Source organism: Spinacia oleracea, chromosome 2 (genome assembly GCF_020520425.1).
Source record: "Spinacia oleracea cultivar Varoflay chromosome 2, BTI_SOV_V1, whole genome shotgun sequence".
NCBI lineage: Eukaryota > Viridiplantae > Streptophyta > Magnoliopsida > Caryophyllales > Amaranthaceae > Spinacia > Spinacia oleracea.
The window spans coordinates 89,802,791-89,826,596 of record NC_079488.1 but is presented as its reverse complement, the minus strand read 5'-3'; the positions used below and the strand labels follow the sequence as shown (position 1 = coordinate 89,826,596).

Genomic DNA, 23,806 nt, shown 5'->3' with positions numbered 1-23,806 from the left:
TGCAATTTCAACATAACCAAGTTCGTCAATAATATCAACATAACCAAGTTCAACAACAATCTCAACACAACCAAGTTCACCAACAAATTCAACATGGTTTCAACAATTAGCACACATTCCAAGCACACAGGTATGTACGTACCTTGTGTAAACAAACTGATAGGCCACTTTAACACTTTCAAAAGTCGCCTAAAGAGAATTCTCCGCCTAAAACTGAAGGAAATAATGCCCTTGGTCCAAGTATGCATTCTATGATAAGTCTAATAAATGCGGTTCAGTATTAATTAACAAGTTAATAATTCAGTGAGATCAAGTGAGCTGAATGCCTAACTAGAGGCCGCTTCAGTTCAAGTGGAATTAATGATATTAATCCACAGCTTACTCTTGACTGAACCCGTAGGGTCACACAAATAGTACGTAAACGGATCAAGTATTTAATGGCATTAAATACTCCATCTATGAATATTCGGAATCGACGGATCTTGGTTTCAGTGGGAGCTGAGATCGTCACAGGCAAGAAATGAATACTCCGGAAACGATGATATTGCCGGAAACGGAAATATGGATCGTATCGGAAATATAAATATTATCCAAGTCGTAGATGTTGCCGGAAACGGAAACATGGTACGTATCGGAAAATATTATCGGAAATGGAAATATTGCCAGAATCGGAAATATTGCCGGAAACGGAAATATTGTCAGAATCGGAAATATTATCGGAATCGGAAAATAATTCCGGAAACGGAAATATTAAATATTTGTTCGAAACGGAAATTAATTCCGGAATCGGAAATATTAAATATTGTTCGTATCGGAAATGAATTCCGGAATCGGAAATTTAATCGGAAGCGTATCATACGAATAAGCATCGGACGAGGCCTGCCGGACGAGGGCCCAGCACGAAGCCAGGCCATCGCCCAGCAAGCCAAGCGCGCCACACGAACAGCCAAGGCCACGCCAGGCCCAGCGCAAGGCCAGGCCCAGCAGGCCGTGGCAGCGCGCACAGCGCGCGCAGCGCGCGCAGGAGCTACGTGGGCTTGTAGCTCGCGTAGGCCTCGCTGCGTGGGCTGCTGCTCGCACGCACGCGCATGGGCGGCCCATCGTGGCTTCCGTGTGTGTGTGCGTAAGTGTTTGTGTTCATGCACGATTCCTAAAACATGCAGAGTTCGGTTAATGATTAAATTCCTAATTCTATTTGATAAATTAATTAATTAGAGTTCTTGTAGGATTCTAGGTTTAATTAATTTGTATCTGAATAGGATTCCAATTCCCTTTCCATACCCCTATAAATATGTGGCCTGGGTTCACAATTTATAACGAGTTTAAAAAGTATTCAAAGTGAGTTTTTGAGAGAAAAATTCAATCACACATCTTGCTCAAAAGTGCCGAAATTTCTAGTACCTTGAGGGCGATTCTAGTTGGTCAATCTTAAGGCGGATCCGGACGTGCTGTGGACTATCTACGGAGGGACGACACTTGGAGTCCTAAAGACTTGTTCTTGTTCGGTTCGGGCGCAGCTAGGGAAGGCACGCAACAAAGAGTATGCATCTAAATTATGCTATATGATTATGTGTAAATAATATGTATTCCTGGGTTAATGGTTGTTTCCGCATGATTTATGTAATATCATATGTATCATAACCTAACAGTGGTATTAGAGCCCCTTATTATTTTCATAATCTAAATTGCATGAACATGGTTAAATATTACAAATTTGCAAGAATTAAAAGGGGTGATTAATTTTCGTAATTGTTAATTAATTGCAAATTGCGTTTATTTAATTATACGTACGCAGTTTTTCGGCAGTTTCTTCGTTACTCATCCAAATCGAGTGATTTTTGTGTCAATTCCGCATGTAAAAGGCATTCTAAAATTTTGACTTTTCGAAGGTTTTAGTTTTTCGAATGCAAAATTTCGTAAATTTAAGATGTTAAATTAAATATTTGCGATTCTTGTTGATAAATCTTGAATTTTTGATTGACCTACAGTATATGTTTAACAAGTTTGAATGCCTAGCCTTGTTAATTATGCAATCTAATTTGTAATTATGATTAATTTGTTGAAAATTAGAATAATTTAGAATTAATTTGATTTTCATAATTAATTATAATTTAATTAGAAACCTATGATTAAAAACCACCATAAAAATTGTAAATTTATGATAAATTTTAAATTTTTATGACCTAGACTTGAATCCATGTAAATCGGAAATCAATTGAATAATAAATTTTCGATTTTTCGCCCTAAAATTATGAAATTAATATTATTTATTAATTTGTCATTAATTTTAAAATATAAATTTTAAATTTTTTATGCGATTCGTTTATAAAACTTGCACGCACAAAGCAATGGACGCTTCGTGTTACCCTTAAGGGGTGTTGTATAGTGTGGGCATGCGACGACGAGCAAGGGAGCTCGTCGCCCGTGCGGCACGAATGCAATGAGCAAGGGCGTAGTGCACGAGCACAAGGCAGCAACCCTGCCTTGTGTCGTGGGCCACGAGCTATGAACAAATGGGCATGGGCGAAAGGCAAGCCAAGGCAGTCGCGTGTGGGCAGCAAGCGAGCTGCGCCACAACGCGCACTGCCTCGCGCAAGAGCGCGCAGCCTCGCGCGCAGCGAGCGCAAGCTCGCGTGCCACGAGCGCTGCGCCCAGCGTTGCTCGCGCGCACAGCGAGCGATGTCGCGCCCAGCGAGCGATGTCGCGCGCCCAGCGAGCGATGTCGCGCGCCCAGCGAGCGATGTCGCGCGCCCAGCGAGCGATGGCTCGCGCGCACAACGAGCAATGGCTCGCGCGCACAGCGAGCTATGGAGCGCGCGCAGCGAGAGCTGGCGAGCGCGCACTGCGAGCGATGGCTCGCGTGCGACGAGCGCTGGCGCGCGCGCGCAGCACCACAGCGTGCGATGGCTTGCGATTGGTAGAGCAGCAGCTATGCGGCGATCGCATGGGCTGCGCGCATATGGCCAGCAATGGCTGTATGCGTGCGGCCCATGGGCGTGCAATGCGTAGGGTGTTTGCGTTACGATTAGATCGTTTTGAATGTTTAATTTGAAAATTTCAGTTCACGTAATTTTAATTAATTTTAAAATTAATAATTTAAGTTATTTTCTTGGATTTTAATTTTGAATATTTTAATTATAATAAATATTATTTATTCTAATTATTTTACTAAAATTAAAATCATGAATTAATTTAAATATCAACTGAAATTAAATTAAACTTTTTGGATTCAATCATAAATTTATATGAGCTTTAAATTTTAATTAAATTTGTATGTTTCCGGTTAGACTAGAAATACATTTTTATGTTTAAAATTAGTAAAGCATATGAATTTATTGGTTTAAGTGGGAGCGCTTTTTAGTCATAAACTCTTGATTAGGTCTACAAATCCTTAAGGTTAAAACAACTTGATTAGAATTAATAAGGACTGAATAATTGATAGATTATTGGTGCCCTTGATTAATTGCTGCAAATGTTTACGTGATGCATAATGTGTTTTACTAACCAGCTATGTGGGCCATTCATGATAATGAATGGGTGAATGGTATATATTGTATATGCACTGTTTTGCAGGTTATGAAGTGACTAGTATGGCCCAAATAGGATAGAAAATATGGTATGCGTACCATTAATTTGAATGTAATTGGTCTAAAGTACCAAAGTTATTTTTCAATTCAAATATGGTCTGCGAACCATCAAATAGTTGTAATTAGTTATAGCTTATCCTATTTGAAGAAAATGGTGCCTCCCACGGAGATTTTCAAGACGGACTTTGAAGTCAAAGCTTCAAGATGAAGTCGGGCCATACTAGATCACATTTAATCTTATGCATGTTTTAAGTTATTTATTGCTTTTAAATATGTCTTAAAATGCATGAGATCAAAAGCTTGATTATGTTGCATGATTAAGGATTTTAGTTCACTTAAAATCTAACCAACATAGTAAGAGCCTTAAGTTCCAAACTTAAAAATTGAGTTATAAGGTGCCATGCCAAAATATACACTTGCTTGGATATCCTTTACATCAATCTAGTAATAGTTTTCGCTCAGCGAGGTGTTACTTATTGGTCCTAAAGGGGCAAGGTACACAAATAATTGTGAGTACATGTTAGTTTTGGTGAAACTCAATGATATAAGTAAGGAGTCCTTTTATGTCGTGGCAAAATCGATAGGTTTACCTAATAAGTTCTTAGACGTACCTATCAACCAAGAATAGTTTCTAGACTATTAGCAAAAGGCTTTTGCTTACCTAAGATGTTCTAGGATTAAGTCGACAAACTGTGCTTAGTTCTTCAATGATTTTAGGATCTTGGAATCATTTTATTCACACCTGCCGGAACACATAACTTGAATAAAATGCTTAATAAACATTTAATTATGCATGTATGCTAGAATTTAAGTTTATTAAGAGAAACTGTGAATGGTTATTTATTTGTTTATTCTTTTCAATTGTAGTTTTAATATGGCAAACAACAATTCATTCAACATTCGATCAATTCTCGAAAAGGAGAAGTTGAACGGGAAAAACTTCCTTGACTGGCAAAGGAACTTGCAAATAGTTCTTATGCAGGAAGAAAAGGAGTATGTCCTAGATGAGGCGATGCCCGAAGCCGCAGGCGACGGGGTCACTCAGGCAGCCCTCAATCGTTGGATTGATGCCAACAAGGATGTGAAATGTCTAATGCTCGCCACCATGAGTGCGGATCTACAGAAAACGTTCATCAACTCAGATGCTTTCACAATCATCAGTGAGTTGAAGAACATGTTCCAAGATCTGGCTCGAGTCGAAAGATTCGAGACTCATAGGCAAATTCTTGAGACCAAGCTTAAGAAAGGCGAGCCCGTAAGTCCACATGTTCTCAAAATGATTGGACTCATTGAGAATATGAGTCGGCTGGATCAGCAATTTTCTCAGGAAATGGCTATAGACACCATCCTCCATTCTCTTCATAGCGGGTATGATCAGTTCAAACTGAACTACAGTATGAATAGTCTGGACAAAACGCTCACTGAGCTTCACGGTATGCTGAAGACCGCTGAAAAGACGCTCAAAAGTGATAAGCAGGATGTGCTTATGGTGCGTGGGGGCAAGTTCAAGAAATCTGGAAAGAAGAGGAATGCTAAGAAAGGTGGCAACAAGGCCAGCCCAACTAAGCAAACTGGCGCCAAATCTGTAAAGAGGAAGGTCAGTCAACCCACTTCTGAATCCGAATGCTTCTACTGCAAGAAGAAGGGGCATTGGAAGAGAGATTGCTTGAAGCTAAAGGAAGATCAGAAGAACGGAACAGTCGTTCCATCTTCAGGTATTTTCGTTATAGACTGTATACTTGCTAATTCAACTTCTCGGGTATTAGATACAGGTTGTGGCTCACACTTATGTTCCAATCCACAGGGACTAAGAAGAAGTAGAAAGTTAAGCAAGGGTGAAGTCGACCTACGAGTGGGAAATGGAGCACGGATTGCTGCATTAGCTGTAGGAACTTACTATTTGTCGTTGCCCTCCGGGCTAGTTTTGGAACTGGAAGAATGTTTCCATGTTCCAAGTCTTACTAAAAACATCATTTCAGTTTCTTGCTTAGATGCTAAGGGATTTTCCTTTTTAATAAAAGACAATAGTTGTTCGTTTTATTTTAAAGAGATGTTTTATGGATCTGCTAGATTAGTCAATGGACTTTATTTATTAGATCACGACAAACAAGTATATAACATAAATACCAAAAAGGCCAAAAAGGATGATTCAGATCTCACCTATCTGTGGCATTGTCGATTAGGCCATATAAACTTGAAACGCTTAGAAAGACTTCAAAAGGAAGGAATTCTAGAACCATTTGACTTAGAGGATTATGGTAAATGCGAATCATGTTTACTTGGCAAAATGACAAAGCAACCTTTCTCTAAAGTTGGAGAAAGAGCAAATGAACTATTGGGTTTAATCCATACAGATGTATGTGGACCAATGAGTACAAATGCTAGAGGTGGTTTCAGCTACTTTATCACTTTCACTGATGACTTCAGTAGGTATGGTTATGTCTACCTAATGAAGCATAAGTCTGAATCCTTTGACAAATTCAAGGAATTTCAGAGTGAAGTAGAGAATCAATTAGGCAAGAAGATTAAGGCACTGCGGTCTGATAGAGGCGGTGAATATCTGAGCTATGAATTTGATGACCATCTGAAAGAATGTGGAATTCTATCAGAATTGACTCCTCCGGGAACACCACAATGGAACGGTGTGTCAGAACGGAGGAACAGAACCTTGCTAGACATGGTCAGGTCAATGATGGGTCAGGCCGAACTTCCATTAGAATTTTGGGGACATGCACTAAATACAGCTGCACTCACTATAAATAGAGCTCCGTCTAAAGCTGTCGAAAAGACGCCATACGAATTATGGTTTGGAAAGCCTCCAAATGTGTCTTTTCTTAAGATTTGGGGATGTGAAGTATACGTCAAACGATTAATTTCAGACAAACTTTGTGATACTCCGTATTTTTATGTCGCCCTATTTTATATTTCAAGGAAATATACGGAGTTTTACGTTTTAAATATTCAGAGCAATGTTACATTTTAAACAAGAGTATACATATTATAAAAGTTATTTTAACCTCAAAGAAAAACAAAACGTTTTATTTCAAGAAAAAAATAAGGAAACAATTAGTTTACAAGGTTACGATTTAGAAAAGGAGTTTAGATTAAAAAGGAGTTCAGATTATAATTTCCAAATATTTTAAATTAAGGGAAGATCTGAATTTTATTATAAAGAAAACCCAAAACCCTTATTTATATCCCCTTCTCGCGTAGTGTTGTTTCCTATTCTACTGTCGCCGTTTTCCTTCTCTACTCGTACCTTGTTCCTGCGATCTCGCCACACCTACCATTGCTGCCGAATAATCTGTACTCTCACCTTCTCGCCTTCTATCGGTACTTCTTTGTGTAGCCATCACAACAGCAGCAACATCAACCGCAAGAAGCAGCGTTGCTGCTGCGTGTTGTTGTTGTTGTTTGTCGTGTTTCATCTTAATATTTAGATTGTTGTTGTTGTTTAATCATTGCTAATGATTACTAATATTTAAACCAAAGGCAAAAGTCAGATTTTTTTTCAACTACCTAGGTCTTGGTTGTTTTTGGAATAGTAAATACCACGTAGAATATTTTGAAGTGTGTTAAGGTTATAATGATGCCTTATTGCTACGTGTTTGGTTGATTACTCTATTAAGCATTTGACAATTCTAACTACTATAATTAGTGTCAGAATGGGAGTATGAAGTATAAAATTAAGTCATTATGAAAAGAAGTACATGGATCAGTTTACATTTGATTTATTAAAACCGTTTTAAAAACCTCTTAAAGTACTACGTTTAAGTGAGTTTTGTTATCAGATTATAAGAGCCTAAAAAAATCAGATTGTTAGGTAGATATATAAATCTGATTTTTAGTACTTTAGATGTTAATTTATGTAATCCAGAAACTAATTGTATTATTATACAATTTTTAGGTACCAAGTTCGTAGAAGGGAGATTCTAGCTAGCTCGTTACCCTTAATCTGTTTTCGTACTTCAAAAGGTACGTACTAGTCCTAGAACGTACTTGTAGTATTAGTGGCATGAGTAGGCCTTAGGATTATTTATATTTCAATGAATGTGTGGTGATGCGTACACTTGGGATTATGTCGTTGTTTGTTTATTATAAGAAGCAAGCATGATCTTTCATATTATTGTCTTTACAAGTTTTACTATTGTCAATTAGACTAAGTTTAGACATAGTATGTTAGGAGGTCTCTCAAAACCTCTGAGCCAAGGACTAATGGCCTAATAATGAGTGTCGTAATTGTTTGATCACTCGTCCTAAAGGAATTAAAAGAGAAGTCGTGTTTCTTATGTTGCGTATTTATATTTTGTTTAAGGTCTAAACAAATTGAATAACAAGGAAATTACTAAAGCACTTAAAGTGAAAGGAATGGCTTGTAAGCTCTCAGAGATAATTTCTCGAGTAGTAGTATGGGTAAAGGGACAATCTTTGTATTAGTATCCTGCACTCTTTATTATGCGCTAGGGCGCTTTTACCTACAGAAATCGAGTTAACTAAGTAGTTAAACTTCCTAGAGAAGGTACGTCAAGGACTCTTCTCGGGGGTATGCATACTGATTCAAGGGTTGTTTATACTAGAGGACGCTCTAGTAAGTTTAAAGTTACATATTCGAAGGCACGTCTAGGACTCTTCGATACTCTTATAGGATCGTTAGGTGCGGTCAAGGACGGCCTATGATCAATCTTTTATATTACAATGCCAATTCTAATTCACATAAATCAAGGTTGAGTCGGTAAGTTAGTGTCGTGTCCTGAGGTGCATTATTTAATAGTATTGAGTGTCTAGAGTGTTTATTACTAAATGATTATTGCTTTAGTGCGTATTCAGCATTAGCTGACTTGATCTTTGTTGTTGTTGGCCATGTCTCTTTATATGATGGCCCTGCGGTGAACCATAATTTCACTTGGGATTATGGGGAGCAGGCAATCTACAGGTTTGCAAATAAGCATGCATGGGGATAGATTTTTGAAGTACCTTTTCCCTTTAAGTATTACATTAGTTTTGGATTTTAATTTGTTGCAACTGCTTAACTTAACTTATTTCTTGTGTTGGAGTTTGGATTTAAGAAGGGGCCTATTGAGGTCTCCATATTGTATTTGAAATATTCGTTTTAAGACTTCCGCTGTTTATTTTCAAAGTTAGACTATAAAAGGTAAACTGTTTTTTTTTTTTTTATTTAATTATTTCATCTGCCTTATACGTTCCATCGTGGCAGTAACACCCCAATGTTTCTCTACTCTCAAATATAAGGTGTTTTAAATAGGGAGGATTATGGGGGTGTTACAAAATGGTAGCCAGAGCTATTGGTTTCAGTCTTACTAATGTCATTCTTGAAAAAAAAAAAAAAAATTATTTAATTTTGTTTTCAAAGTTTACGAAATAAAATGTTCCTTTACTAAGGGTGGAAAAAGGGAGTATTGCATATAGACTGATCTGTTAAAGTGCATTAAATAAGTGATTAAGATGTCTAAGTGATCGGCATATTTGACATTATCACGCACACTCAATTTGTTCGAGTTTTTTTGTAGCCTGTTAACTGTACATGTATTTCGTACAATTGAAGTTAGTAATTATATTGGAATCTTAAGTGTGGGTATTACATGAACGATTTGATGGTTAGTTTAACTGCTAGTGTTGTTTCATTATAAAGTGGTGTTTATACACTTCCTTAGACTAGTTGTCTATGCTTTGATCCGCAATACACTATTAGTCCTTTTATCCTTTTAATTAGGACTATTTGAGTAGTAAGTTGAGCACTAGTATTAATCGTATTAGTGTGGAACGAGAAAGAATTATCTCAATATAGTGAGATTAGCCATGATATGTGAGCTATAAAGCCATATTCTAGTATTTAGACAGTATGGGATCATTGTATGATCTATAGGGATGTGTTTATTAATTAGTTAGGCAGTTTAAAAGTACCGTATGATCAAGTGTGTTATTTCATTAGGTTGTTTGATAATGCAAGGTATTAATTAAAATGGCTTTCTTATACGGGTATAATTGTCTACTTGATGTGTGTATAAGCTACACAAAGCTTTGACTTTATTTGTGATGTCATACATGTGGTTGTTACTGTATGTAGTAACAAAGAATAATGATGGAGTCGAAAAATGATGGAGTTAATAGATGAAATATAATAAGTATCCCTGTAGTAGTTGCTGAAGTAAAATAAAGGCACACGACTGTATGTCTGTATCAGCCCTCCATTATTCAATGGGCTACTCCCATTTTACTATCGTACACGCGGTTAACCTAGTATATGTTATTAGAAAGTGTAAGGCTAGTTTTGGATCCTTTTAAAATATATGTTCGTACAAATGGGACTTATATCATTAGAAATAGTATTTTGTTCTTACGACTAATCTATGTGTGAAGTTAGTCTTAACTTTGACAAGTTAGGAGTAGTACTATATATATATTTATATAATTTTTTGGTTACTTATGGATTAAAAAAAAAAAAAAAAAAAAAAATCTACTTGAGAGAAGGGAAAATGGCACGTGTAGTCTGGTATGATTGCATAGTGAAACTTAATTTAAATCTATAAATAAGCGTTCCGCCTACCGATGCAGGAACTAATGGCTGGCCGTGGTAGACGGGTTGATACCGAAATCCAAGCTATGAGGGATACGTTAAGGCAACTGATTCAGGTTACGCAGAACCTGGCTCAGAATAATCTTGGGCATTTACACCAACCTCACCAAGATGTAGCTGGTGAACTATATAAGAAGATAAGCATGAATAAACCTACATACTTCACCGGAAAGGGGGATCCAGCCGCCCTGGAAGATTGGTTTCGCGAATTCGAGCGATTGTTTGAGACCCTCAACTGTCCGGAAAATTTGAAAGTACCTAGTGCGGTGTTCTACATCCGCGAAGAAGCTGACATGTGGTGGAATCGTGCTAAAGCGACCCTGCAGCAACAGACAAACTTTGGCTGGGAACAATTCAAGATCGCTATTCGTGCAAAGTTTCTACCTCCCCATGTCAAGAAGCAGAAAAACCTGGAGTTCATATCTCTGAAGATGGAAGGGACAAACATGACAGTTCATGAGTACCACCAAAAGTTTATTGATCTTATGAGGTTCGCACCTGAAACTGTCCCAACTGAAGAAATCAAGGCCCAAAAGTTTGAATTGGGGCTATCCTATGAACTTCAAGAGAAACTGTCTGGAGAAAACTTCACTTGCATGGATGTCTGCTATGGAAGAGCTGCCCATCTGGAGGGTATAAAGCTAAGGAAAGAGGCAAGCTCTGTTGGGGATAAGAGGAAAGACAACCCTGTTCAAAACCATCAGCGATTTGATAAGAAGCCCAAGTTCGGGAATAATTTCAATGGTAGTTCACACAGCAATGGCAAGCAGCCGAATGGGAATCGCTTTGAAGGGAAAAGGAATGGGAATGGTGGTCAAGGCCAACGGTACCACTACTGCAAAAACTGCCCAAACAACCACCCAGGAAAAGACTGTAATGGGGAATTAGTGGAGTGCAACAAGTGTGGAAAGAAAGGTCACCGACGCTATGAATGTTATTCCAATGTTAAGAACACTAATGGCAATGGGAGCAACCAAACTCGTTCAGGCAATGGGGGAAATGGTAATCACCAGTATAGGAATGGCAACGGGAATCAGCAGTACAAGAACGGTAATGGGAACAAAGGTTACAATTCTCAGCAAGGCCAAGGATTCAAGGCGAACGAGAATGGAAATGGAGCCAAGCCTAATGGTAACGGAAACAGAAATGGCAATACACCGGGAAAGCTCAACGTGATGAATAACCAAGAGGCTGGAGCGTCACATGATGTGGTGACGGGTACATTTTCTATTAACTCAACACCTGTTAGAGTTTTATTTGATTCAGGAGCTTCATATTCTTTCATTTCCAGTTCTATTTTAGAAACCTTATACTTAGATAATCCGAAATCTGTGTCTGTTCCTATAGCTGTTCCTTCTGGGGAAATAATAAATTGTAAAAAGTGTTACGATGGGGTAGAAATTTGTATTGCTGATGCTATTTTTCCTTCAAACCTTTATGAATTTCAGTTGGGTGGTCTAGATGTTATTTTAGGAATGGATTGGTTAGGGAAATATCAGGCAAGGATAGATTGCCAAGCGCAAAAAGTTGAGCTAAAAAGCCCATTAGGAAATGATGTTTCATACCAGAAGATTGGGAATAAACCAGGGGTGAGAATCATTAGTGCTTTGAGACTAAAGAAGTATGTTCAGAAAGGTTCTCCTCTATATTTTTGCTGTGTGAGACGCATGGAGGAAGAAGTAGTCTTACTAGAGGATATCCCAATAGTGAACGAGTTCCAAGATGTTTTCCCTGATGAAGTTCCAGATATGCCACCTAAGAGAGATGTCGAGTTTACCATAGATCTAGTTCCAGGCACAGGACCGATCTCTAAGGCACCTTATAGGATGGCACCTGCCGAGATGAATGAGTTGAAAGGTCAACTAGAGGAGCTGTTGGATAAGGGGTATATTAGGCCTAGCACCTCCCCATGGGGTGCACCCGTATTGTTTGTGAAAAAGAAGGATGGAACCCTTAGGCTATGCATTGATTACCGTGAACTCAATAATGTCACCGTGAAAAATAAGTACCCTTTGCCCAGGATTGACGATTTGTTCGATCAGCTCAAGGGAGCCGGAATTTTCTCCAAGATAGACCTTCGTTCGGGTTACCACCAAGTCAGAATAGTTGATCAAGACATACCCAAAACTGCCTTTAGGACCCGTTATGGCCACTATGAGTTTACAGTGATGCCTTTTGGATTGACTAATGCCCCAGCCGTGTTTATGGACCTAATGAACCGTATCTTCAGGCCTTACTTAGACAAGTTCGTGGTAGTGTTCATTGATGACATTCTCATTTATTCTAGAGATCGTGAAGAGCACGAGGGACACCTTAGAACCACCCTTCAAACACTTAGGGATAGCCAGCTGTATGCAAAATTTTCCAAGTGTGAGTTTTGGCTTGAAAAAGTATCATTCTTAGGCCATTTTATTTCTAAGGAAGGAGTGTCTGTAGACCCTGCAAAGATAAAGGCTGTGAGTGAATGGGTTGCTCCAAAGAATGTCACTGAAGTAAGGAGTTTCTTGGGTTTAGCCGGGTATTATAGAAGATTCGTGAAGGACTTTTCGAAAGTAGCTAGACCCATGACCAATCTCATGAAAAAAGAGACAAAGTTTGAGTGGACCGAAGGCTGCGAGCATGCTTTCCAAACATTGAAAGAGAGATTGACTACAGCACCAGTATTGACTCTACCTGATGGTACAGATGGCTTTGAGGTTTACAGCGATGCGTCAAAGAATGGATTAGGTTGTGTACTAATGCAGAACAGAAAAGTGATAGCCTATGCCTCTAGACAGCTAAAACCATATGAAGCCAACTATCCCACTCACGACTTAGAACTTGCTGCTATAGTATTTGCTTTAAAGATATGGAGACATTACCTGTACGGAATAACTTGCAAAATTTTCACTGATCACAAGAGCCTGAAATATATCTTCACCCAAAAAGACCTCAACATGAGACAAAGAAGGTGGTTAGAATTGATCAAAGACTACGACTTAGACATCCAATACCATGAAGGAAAAGCCAATGTAGTAGCTGACGCCCTTAGCAGAAAAACAAATCACAGTTTGAAAGCCTTGGTAGTTCCTGATGCACTTTGTGAGGAGTTCGAGAAGCTGAGTATTGAAATTATTCGTCCAGGGGGATTAGAAGCTAGATTATGTGCTCTAACAATCCAACCTACGTTCTTTCAAGAAATTCTAGTTAATCAACCTGGGGATCCTGAGTTAGAAAAAGTGAAGAAGAAATTGAGTGAAGGCAAGGCCGAGGGGTTTGTAATCCATGATGATGGTAGTGTCCGATATAAGGGTAGATGGTGTATACCCCAGAAATGTGAAGAGATCAAAAAGAAAATCATGGACGAAGCACATAGTACACCGTACTCGGTACATCCTGGAGGAGATAAGCTTTACAAGGATCTAAAGAACATGTTTTGGTGGCCCGGAATGAAAAAGGAGGTAGCAGAATTTGTGTCTCGTTGCCTGACATGCCAGAAGGTGAAGCATGAGAACAAAAGGCCCCAAGGAAAGATTCAACCTTTAGATGTCCCAGTATGGAAGTGGGATTCCATAGCAATGGACTTCGTTACTGCCTTACCCAAGACCCGAACAGGCTTAGACACAATTTGGGTAGTGATCGACCGATTAACTAAGTCTGCGGTGTTCATTCCTATAAAGGAAACCTGGAAAGTTGAAAAGTTAGCAAAGGTCTACATTAAGAATGTGGTGCGACTCCATGGTGTTCCGTCGGACATAGTTTCAGACAGAGATTCAAGATTCTTGTCTAACTTTTGGGAAGCATTTCAAAAGGCTTATGGTACTAAACTTCTGAAAAGTACAGCTTTTCACCCTGCAACCGATGGTCAGACCGAGAGGACAATTCAAACATTAGAGGCAATGCTCAGGGCCTGTGTACTTGATTTTCAAGGATCGTGGGAAGACCACCTTGACCTCATAGAATTCTCGTACAACAACAGCCATCATGCAAGCATTGGAATGGCCCCATTCGAGGCACTTTATGGAAGAAAGTGTCGAAGTCCTGTTTGTTGGAGCGATATTAGCGAGAAGATTATCTTAGGGCCCGAGTTAATCGAGGAAACTATAAATCAAGTCAAGATCATTCAAGAGAGGATTCGTGCGGCCCAGGATCGTCAGAAATCGTATGCTGACTTGAAAAGAAGGGAAGAACAGTACAAAGTTGGTGAAAAAGTTCTTTTACGAGTTTCACCCATGAAAGGCGTAATGAGGTTCGGTAAAAAGGGAAAGTTGAGCCCAAAGTTTCTAGGCCCATATCAGATTTTAAAGAAAGTTGGCCAGGTAGCCTATAAGCTAGCTCTGCCAAATGAGCTAGATCGCGTGCACAATGTTTTCCATGTGTCACAACTTAAGAGATACATCCCAGATGCTTCACACATTTTGCAACCTGAGTCAATCGAGCTAGATGAGTCACTGTCCTATGAAGAAAAACCAATCAAGATATTGGACAGAAAGGTTCGGAGTACAAGAAATAAGGATGTTAGTATCGTCAAGGTCCTATGGTTGAACCAGGTAACTGAAGAGGCCACTTGGGAAGCCGAAGATGACATGAGGAATAGATACCCAGACCTATTTGCCAAGGTACGATGAGTTCCGGGGACGTCACTCCTTTTAAGGGGGGTAGAAGGCGTCCGAATTGTCGCCCATCTTTTATGTAGTTTTAGTAAATTCTGAGGATAGTTGTGTGCTTTATATGTTCAGCCTATGCTTTCCACCTATTATTTTATATCAAGAATGAAACCTATAAGTTTTCTCTAAGTTTTCACAAAAACTAGAAACCCCAAGTTTCGAGGACGAAACTTCTTTTAAGGGGGAAAGCCTGTGATACTCCGTATTTTTATGTCGCCCTATTTTATATTTCAAGGAAATATACGGAGTTTTACGTTTTAAATATTCAGAGCAATGTTACATTTTAAACAAGAGTATACATATTATAAAAGTTATTTTAACCTCAAAGAAAAACAAAACGTTTTATTTCAAGAAAAAAATAAGGAAACAATTAGTTTACAAGGTTACGATTTAGAAAAGGAGTTTAGATTAAAAAGGAGTTCAGATTATAATTTCCAAATATTTTAAATTAAGGGAAGATCTGAATTTTATTATAAAGAAAACCCAAAACCCTTATTTATATCCCCTTCTCGCGTAGTGTTGTTTCCTATTCTACTGTCGCCGTTTTCCTTCTCTACTCGTACCTTGTTCCTGCGATCTCGCCACACCTACCATTGCTGCCGAATAATCTGTACTCTCACCTTCTCGCCTTCTATCGGTACTTCTTTGTGTAGCCATCACAACAGCAGCAACATCAACCGCAAGAAGCAGCGTTGCTGCTGCGTGTTGTTGTTGTTGTTTGTCGTGTTTCATCTTAATATTTAGATTGTTGTTGTTGTTTAATCATTGCTAATGATTACTAATATTTAAACCAAAGGCAAAAGTCAGATTTTTTTTCAACTACCTAGGTCTTGGTTGTTTTTGGAATAGTAAATACCACGTAGAATATTTTGAAGTGTGTTAAGGTTATAATGATGCCTTATTGCTACGTGTTTGGTTGATTACTCTATTAAGCATTTGACAATTCTAACTACTATAATTAGTGTCAGAATGGGAGTATGAAGTATAAAATTAAGTCATTATGAAAAGAAGTACATGGATCAGTTTACATTTGATTTATTAAAACCGTTTTAAAAACCTCTTAAAGTACTACGTTTAAGTGAGTTTTGTTATCAGATTATAAGAGCCTAAAAAAATCAGATTGTTAGGTAGATATATAAATCTGATTTTTAGTACTTTAGATGTTAATTTATGTAATCCAGAAACTAATTGTATTATTATACAATTTTTAGGTACCAAGTTCGTAGAAGGGAGATTCTAGCTAGCTCGTTACCCTTAATCTGTTTTCGTACTTCAAAAGGTACGTACTAGTCCTAGAACGTACTTGTAGTATTAGTGGCATGAGTAGGCCTTAGGATTATTTATATTTCAATGAATGTGTGGTGATGCGTACACTTGGGATTATGTCGTTGTTTGTTTATTATAAGAAGCAAGCATGATCTTTCATATTATTGTCTTTACAAGTTTTACTATTGTCAATTAGACTAAGTTTAGACATAGTATGTTAGGAGGTCTCTCAAAACCTCTGAGCCAAGGACTAATGGCCTAATAATGAGTGTCGTAATTGTTTGATCACTCGTCCTAAAGGAATTAAAAGAGAAGTCGTGTTTCTTATGTTGCGTATTTATATTTTGTTTAAGGTCTAAACAAATTGAATAACAAGGAAATTACTAAAGCACTTAAAGTGAAAGGAATGGCTTGTAAGCTCTCAGAGATAATTTCTCGAGTAGTAGTATGGGTAAAGGGACAATCTTTGTATTAGTATCCTGCACTCTTTATTATGCGCTAGGGCGCTTTTACCTACAGAAATCGAGTTAACTAAGTAGTTAAACTTCCTAGAGAAGGTACGTCAAGGACTCTTCTCGGGGGTATGCATACTGATTCAAGGGTTGTTTATACTAGAGGACGCTCTAGTAAGTTTAAAGTTACATATTCGAAGGCACGTCTAGGACTCTTCGATACTCTTATAGGATCGTTAGGTGCGGTCAAGGACGGCCTATGATCAATCTTTTATATTACAATGCCAATTCTAATTCACATAAATCAAGGTTGAGTCGGTAAGTTAGTGTCGTGTCCTGAGGTGCATTATTTAATAGTATTGAGTGTCTAGAGTGTTTATTACTAAATGATTATTGCTTTAGTGCGTATTCAGCATTAGCTGACTTGATCTTTGTTGTTGTTGGCCATGTCTCTTTATATGATGGCCCTGCGGTGAACCATAATTTCACTTGGGATTATGGGGAGCAGGCAATCTACAGGTTTGCAAATAAGCATGCATGGGGATAGATTTTTGAAGTACCTTTTCCCTTTAAGTATTACATTAGTTTTGGATTTTAATTTGTTGCAACTGCTTAACTTAACTTATTTCTTGTGTTGGAGTTTGGATTTAAGAAGGGGCCTATTGAGGTCTCCATATTGTATTTGAAATATTCGTTTTAAGACTTCCGCTGTTTATTTTCAAAGTTAGACTATAAAAGGTAAACTGTTTTTTTTTTTTTTATTTAATTATTTCATCTGCCTTATACGTTCCATCGTGGCAGTAACACCCCAATGTTTCTCTACTCTCAAATATAAGGTGTTTTAAATAGGGAGGATTATGGGGGTGTTACAAACTTCATCCAAAATCTGACAAATGTATCCTTGTGGGCTATCCAAAGGAAACAAAGGGGTATTACTTCTACAATACATCTGAGAACAAGGTATTTGTTGCTCGAGATGGTGTCTTTTTGGAGAAAGATCACATTTCCAAAATGACAAGTGGGAGAAAAGTAGACCTCGAAGAAATTCGAGTCGAACAACAAACTCTAGAGAATGCTCAAGATGACATTCAGGATGAAACTCAGAGATCTTTAGAAGAATCTGGTGAGAATCATGGTCAATCTAGAAATGTTGACGAACGAGAGCTATGACGTTCTATTACTTGAAAGTGATGAACCTGCGACTTACAAACAAGCTATGACGAGCCCTAGCTCCAAGCAGTGGCAAGAAGCCATGCAATCTGAATTAGACTCCATGTCTGAAAACCAAGTATGGGATTTGGTCGATTTGCCAGATGGCTACCAAGCCATTGGAAGCAAATGGGTTTTCAAACTGAAAAAGGACAAGGATGGGAAACTTGAAGTTTTCAAAGCTAGATTGGTTGCAAAAGGTTACAGGCAAGTCCACGGTGTGGATTACGATGAAACCTTTTCACCAGTTGCAATGCTAAAATCTATTCGGATAATGTTAGCAATCGCTGCATATTACGATTACGAAATATGGCAGATGGATGTCAAAACTGCTTTCTTAAACGGCGTTTTAACAGAAACTGTGTTTATGACACAGCCTGAAGGTTTTGAGGATCCAAAGAATGCTAAAAAGGTATGCAAGCTAAAGAAATCAATCTACGGATTGAAGCAGGCATCCAGGAGCTGGAATATACGTTTTGATGAAGCAGTCAGTGACTTTGGTTTCATCAAGAACGCAGACGAATCTTGTGTATACAAGAAGGTCAGTGGGAGCAAAATTGCTTTCCTAGTATTATATGTCGACGACATATTACTTATCGGAAATGACATTCCTATGTTGAACTCTGTCAAGATTTGGCTTGGGAAATGTTTTTCGATGAAGGATCTAGGAGAAGCACAGTACATATTGGGCATCAAGATTTACAGAGATAGATCTAAAAGGATGATTGGACTTAGTCAAAGCACTTATATCAATAAGGTGCTTGATAGGTTCAAGATGGCGGACTCCAAGCGAGGCTACCTACCCATGTCTCATGGAATGACTCTAAGCAAGACTCAGTGCCCAAAAACACTTGATGAGCGTAGACGAATGAATGGGATTCCATATGCATCATTGATTGGTTCAATAATGTATGCTATGATATGTACACGCCCGGATGTTGCGTACGCACTCACTGCTACGAGCATATACCAGTCAGACCCAGGAGAGGCGCATTGGACTGCTGCCAAGAATATTCTGAAGTACCTGAAAAGGCACAAAGATGACTTCCTGGTCTATGGTGGAGATGATGAATTAATTGTTAAAGGCTATACGGACGCAAGTTTCCAAACCGACAAAGATGATTTCAGATCACAGTCTGGGTTTGTCTTCTGCCTCAACGGAGGAGCAGTAAGCTGGAAAAGTGCTAAGCAAAGCACCATTGCGGATTCTACAACTGAAGCGGAGTACATTGCTGCACATGAAGCAGCAAAGGAAGCTATATGGCTAAGGAAGTTCATAGGTGAACTTGGTGTAGTCCCCTCCATTAAAGGACCAATAGCCCTGTATTGTGACAATAACGGAGCTATTGCACAGGCAAAAGAGCCTAGACACCACCAGAGAGTCAAGCATGTACTTCGTAGATTTCACCTTCTACGAGAGTTCGTTGAAAGAAAAGAAGTCGAGATAAGCAAAATTGGAACTGATGACAACATATCAGATCCATTGACTAAACCTCTGCCGCAAGCGAAGCACAACTCGCACACTGCAGCTATGGGAATCAAGCATATTGGAGAATGGCTTTGATGTCTCTATTTAATGTTTTAAAGTTTTAGAGTTTAAATCTTTGTAAAACATTATTGGTTAATCATTCACAACAAATGAAAAGAATTCATTTTTCCATTTAATTTGTAGTTTATTAAATGATGAGTCCCTTCAATTTGACGATATATTCAAGATAGACTGTCAGGACCAGTCCTGTGACTAAGAAATGTCTATCAAGTGAACTTGAAGGTCAAAGGTTGAAAATGGTCCCTAATCGGAGTTTTCTATAAAATTGGACGCATAGAAAACGTTAGACGATTAGAATGCAAGATGACTAGTAGTTCTGTTTCTTGAACTATGTGGACATGGCAATGTCATAATCATTTGCATAGATACTTACTTTGGGAAGACTAGTATCGGACAAGACCTATGAAACTTTACTGTAAGAGATGAAAATCTGTCATAAGTAAATTTCATTAAATTATTAGACACTAAATCCTCAATACCTGAGTGTAATCCCCCGTAAATTTATAAATTTTATTAATATATTTTAACGTATAGTTATTTATATTTCAATGAAATTTATGAAATTTATTAATATTTCTTAACGTATATTTATTTATATTTAAATAGAATTGATGAATTTTAGTAATAAATTTATAATTAACGTGCATTTATTTTATTTTAATTACGTTCTAAATATTTAACGATTTGTGAAATCAAAATAGTTTTAGAATTTTACTTTGAAAAGAATTCGAATTTGGAAAACGATCTTAATCGGTTTTGATCCAAACACTCAAACTCAAATCCTAATCTTAGCCCAAATTGGAAATAGCCCAAATACAAACACCCATAACCCTCCCCCCATTCTCTGCACGTGAAAGCCAAAGGAAAAAGAAAAAGAAAAGGGAAGCCACCCTTCTTCCTCATTCACGTACTGCTTCCCTCACGTAACCACGCAGCCATTGCTGCCGCCAGCGCTGCGACCACCAAGTCGGACCACCGTCGTCCTCCCCTGCCGCCGGTAACTCCTCCCTTCTCCTTCTCTTGTTCTTGTTTTCTCTCCTTCTTACTTCTTGATTTATTTCTGTTTGCTCGCAACAGCCACCACCTCACGGCCGCCTGCTGCAGCCAGCCACGCCGCCTGGTCCTGCGACCACCTTATCTCTGTCGCACCTCCGTCGGCCACCTCCTCTTTCCTTCTTCTTCACGAAACACCAACGCTCCTTAACTCCTCTTTCCTTCCTTTGCGTGCTACCACCACCAACGCACGCCCACCAGCGCAGCCACCACCCTGCTCCACCGTCGCACCACCAGTCTCCGCGACCAGTCGTGTTGCTGCCGCGAAATCTGCCGCCGGCCAGCCTCCTCTTTCTTTTCTTTGGTTAATTCCTTTAAAACCCTAAGCTAAGGTTTAATTATGTTTTATTAATTCAATTTATATTTTTCTTGAGTTAAGTTTATGATTTTTACGAATTTCAGATTTACTTGTTTGCATAATTAAAAATTATCAAATTTCAGATTTCATAATTCGATTGAAACAAGAATTTTAATTATTTAAGGCATGAATTTTAATGTTTTAATGGTTTTAAATCATGGTAGAATGAGTATGAATTATTGAAACCATTATTTTTTTTTGTTCTAAGCATGATAAGTTGGTTTTGGGAAGTTTTTAAACGAGTTTATATGCTGAAAATTTAAAGTACGATGTTTGCGAAAAGTTTTCAACGAATTTCAATCTCTAATTCAATAATCATGATGCTAGGAAATCAAATATTCAAGTTTTGATATTGGGGAACGTTCTAAATATGTTTAGGATGCATTTAGAATGCTTTATTATAGTTGTGAATGATTAGAAATTGATTGAGATTACTTGTTGGATTGTTGTTAGGTGGAGAATTCTCTTTAGGCGACTTTTAAAAGTGTTAAAGTGACGTATCAGTTTGTTTACACAAGGTACGTACATACCCGTGTGCTTGGAATGCGTGCCAATTGTTGAAACCATGTTGAATTGTTGATAAACTTGGTTATGTTAATGTTGTTGATGAACTTAGTCAGGTTGAAATTGCATGTTTGATACTGTTGGATGAACATATTAAACCTTTATTGCATTTTGAGGATTATAACATGTTAGTATGGAAGATTGATGCAAACATGTTTGATTGGGAACACTAGAGTATTTAGTATACAATTCAGATCAGTTAATTGTTGTTCCCTTTTTAGCTTTTCACTACTTTATGAGGGCGGAGGACCTCATTTAGTAAGTTGAAACCTTATACCCATATTCAGGGGTTGATCAGTATTAAAGAAAAGATTGGAGTTAATTGGAATGAGTCTTGTTTGATGCCTTTGTGATCACTTACTTAATTCCAGGATAAAAGCAGTTGTAAATAAATGTGAGTTGTATGCCTTATGTGATTGTTGAGTCATAACTGGGTGTCAATTTGTAAATCATGTAAAGTGAAACTGAGTAGCAATAGCTTTAGACTGTGCACGTCTAAAGTGACGGACAAACAGGAGTTGGGGTTCATGGTGGTAGCCCATGGCCTTTCATTCGGACCGGATTGATCACCGCGTCCTATTTTCAGTCAAACGTTCCTCGATATCGCAGGTCACTGAGGTTACGGAGTCGCGCCCGTACCTCGTCTAGCTAGAAAACTCGGTCCATTGCCTATTTCAATTAAAATAATATTATTGTTATAAAAGTCTAGTCCAGTCTAGCCTAGTCTAGTCAAGTATGGTCTTCAGATTATCATGATTTGTCTGCCCTTATTTATGTTCATTAGTGTCATGTTAGGATTGATCGTTTAATAGTATCATGTTAGGATTATTATTGATTTAGTATGTAGTACTCAGCTTTGCTGATTACGTGCTTTTGCTTGTGCATGTTGATCATGGCTATGCCTTATTGATCCTGTGATGACCCAATCTTTGGTGAGCAGTCTCTAAGGATCAATAAGCATTGTCCATCTGCAGGTTTGAAGATGTTGCATCATTGGGATCGGGAATAGAGAGCTTGTATTTAGTTTTGATTTGCTAAGTTAACTTGGGTTTGTTAATTGGGACTTTAAACTTGTCGTACTATTTATATTTCCTTATTTTCGTTGGTTGATTTTTGGGGACTAAATCTGTAATCGATTATTTATAAACCTAAAGTTAGTTTTATGTTTTCCGCTGCAAAATTCTGAATAAGCCGTTACGTTTTCACACGGGCGATAATGCCTTGATAATTCTCTACGTTTTATATTAAAAGATTATCTTAGAAAAGAGAGAATTGTCGGGGTGTTACAAAGTGGTATCTAGAAGCTAAGGTTTTACTTTAATAAATTTTTAGGCGCCTAACTATCTAGTTATTTAAAATAAAATTCTTAAAAATCGAGCTTCTACGTATTATAGTGTTCAAAAATTGGTACTTTTTTTTGGGGGGCCGATTTCCTTTTATCTTGTTTGAAAGAACATAATATTTTTTATTTAAGTTCGAAATCAAATTATTTATTCAAGTTAAAGCGATACTTTCGAAATTTTTATTTTTCTTATTATTTATTATTCAAAAAATGAGTACATTTTTTTTTTTTTTAAAAAAAAGAAGTTCAAAAAAAAAAAAAAAAAAAAAAAAAAAAAAAAAAAAATTAGTTGTTTCAAGATTTAGAATTCGTTATTTAGGAAATATAAACTTTTTCGAATTAATAACTTTATTTTCGAATTTATTCGCTACGCATTTCCTTAATTTATTTAACTTTATTTATTTTATATTTTTATTTATGTTATTATTCTATGTTATAATTTTCTTATATTATCGTCATTTTACTTTGTTAATTAAATTATTTCAATGCTTTAGTTTATGAGAGATGGGTAGTATAAGAAGGGCATATAAGATAGAATTATATGTGCATTAGTAGCTAGTCAATGATAAGAAGTTGATTGTTATGAACGTGCGTGTACTAAATGTTTAAGTGTTGCATTTAAATCTGCATTAGAGAGATTGTTTGATTCCATCGAACTTATTGCTTTATTGAACTTTGATTATGGTTTGGTTGGGAAATCGTTAGTGAGGCCTTAAGTTGTTTCTTTAAGGAATAAAATATCCCTTTATGAAGAAAGTCGTGTTTGGATGTGAGTATTTTGCTAGATACAAGACCAACCCATCTTAATAAGAGAGACCATCATAGCATCCACTATTGTTCATTGCTTACCTAACCAAAATGCCATACCTAGAACTCAAATATAGGTTTAAAGACATGCATTTTGATGATGGAACACCAAAGTTGATTAAGTATGGGACTAGGGATGGTAGGTAGAGATATGACTTAGAGATCCTGACCACCATTATTGAGGTCGTAGAAAATGGGTTCAAGGAGGGTAGAAACTCATGGAGTCATGCTTGGGATGCAGTTATAGATGAACCTATTAGAGTTGTAAATATCTAGAGGGAAATGATGTAACCGTGGAGAATGAGAATGTAGTGGTTGAGGCAAATAACCCTAACCCAGTGGCCCATGAGCCTACCATTGAGATTCCTAGTGAGTCGG

General features: G+C 37.7%; 2 long non-coding RNA genes across 2 annotated transcripts; both read left to right on the top strand.

Moving 5' to 3' along the window:
• The first annotated feature begins 6,482 nt into the window (after nucleotides 1-6,482).
• LOC130467071 (uncharacterized) lies at nucleotides 6,483-9,647 on the top strand. The gene is made up of 3 exons (XR_008927236.1): nucleotides 6,483-6,920; nucleotides 7,495-7,562; nucleotides 8,510-9,647. It is a non-coding gene; the product is annotated as an uncharacterized lncRNA (long non-coding RNA).
• Nucleotides 9,648-20,166: 10,519 nt separating this feature from the next.
• LOC130467070 (uncharacterized) lies at nucleotides 20,167-22,486 on the top strand. The gene is made up of 4 exons (XR_008927235.1): nucleotides 20,167-20,301; nucleotides 20,382-20,661; nucleotides 21,169-21,233; nucleotides 22,220-22,486. It is a non-coding gene; the product is annotated as an uncharacterized lncRNA (long non-coding RNA).
• The last annotated feature ends 1,320 nt before the right edge of the window (nucleotides 22,487-23,806 follow it).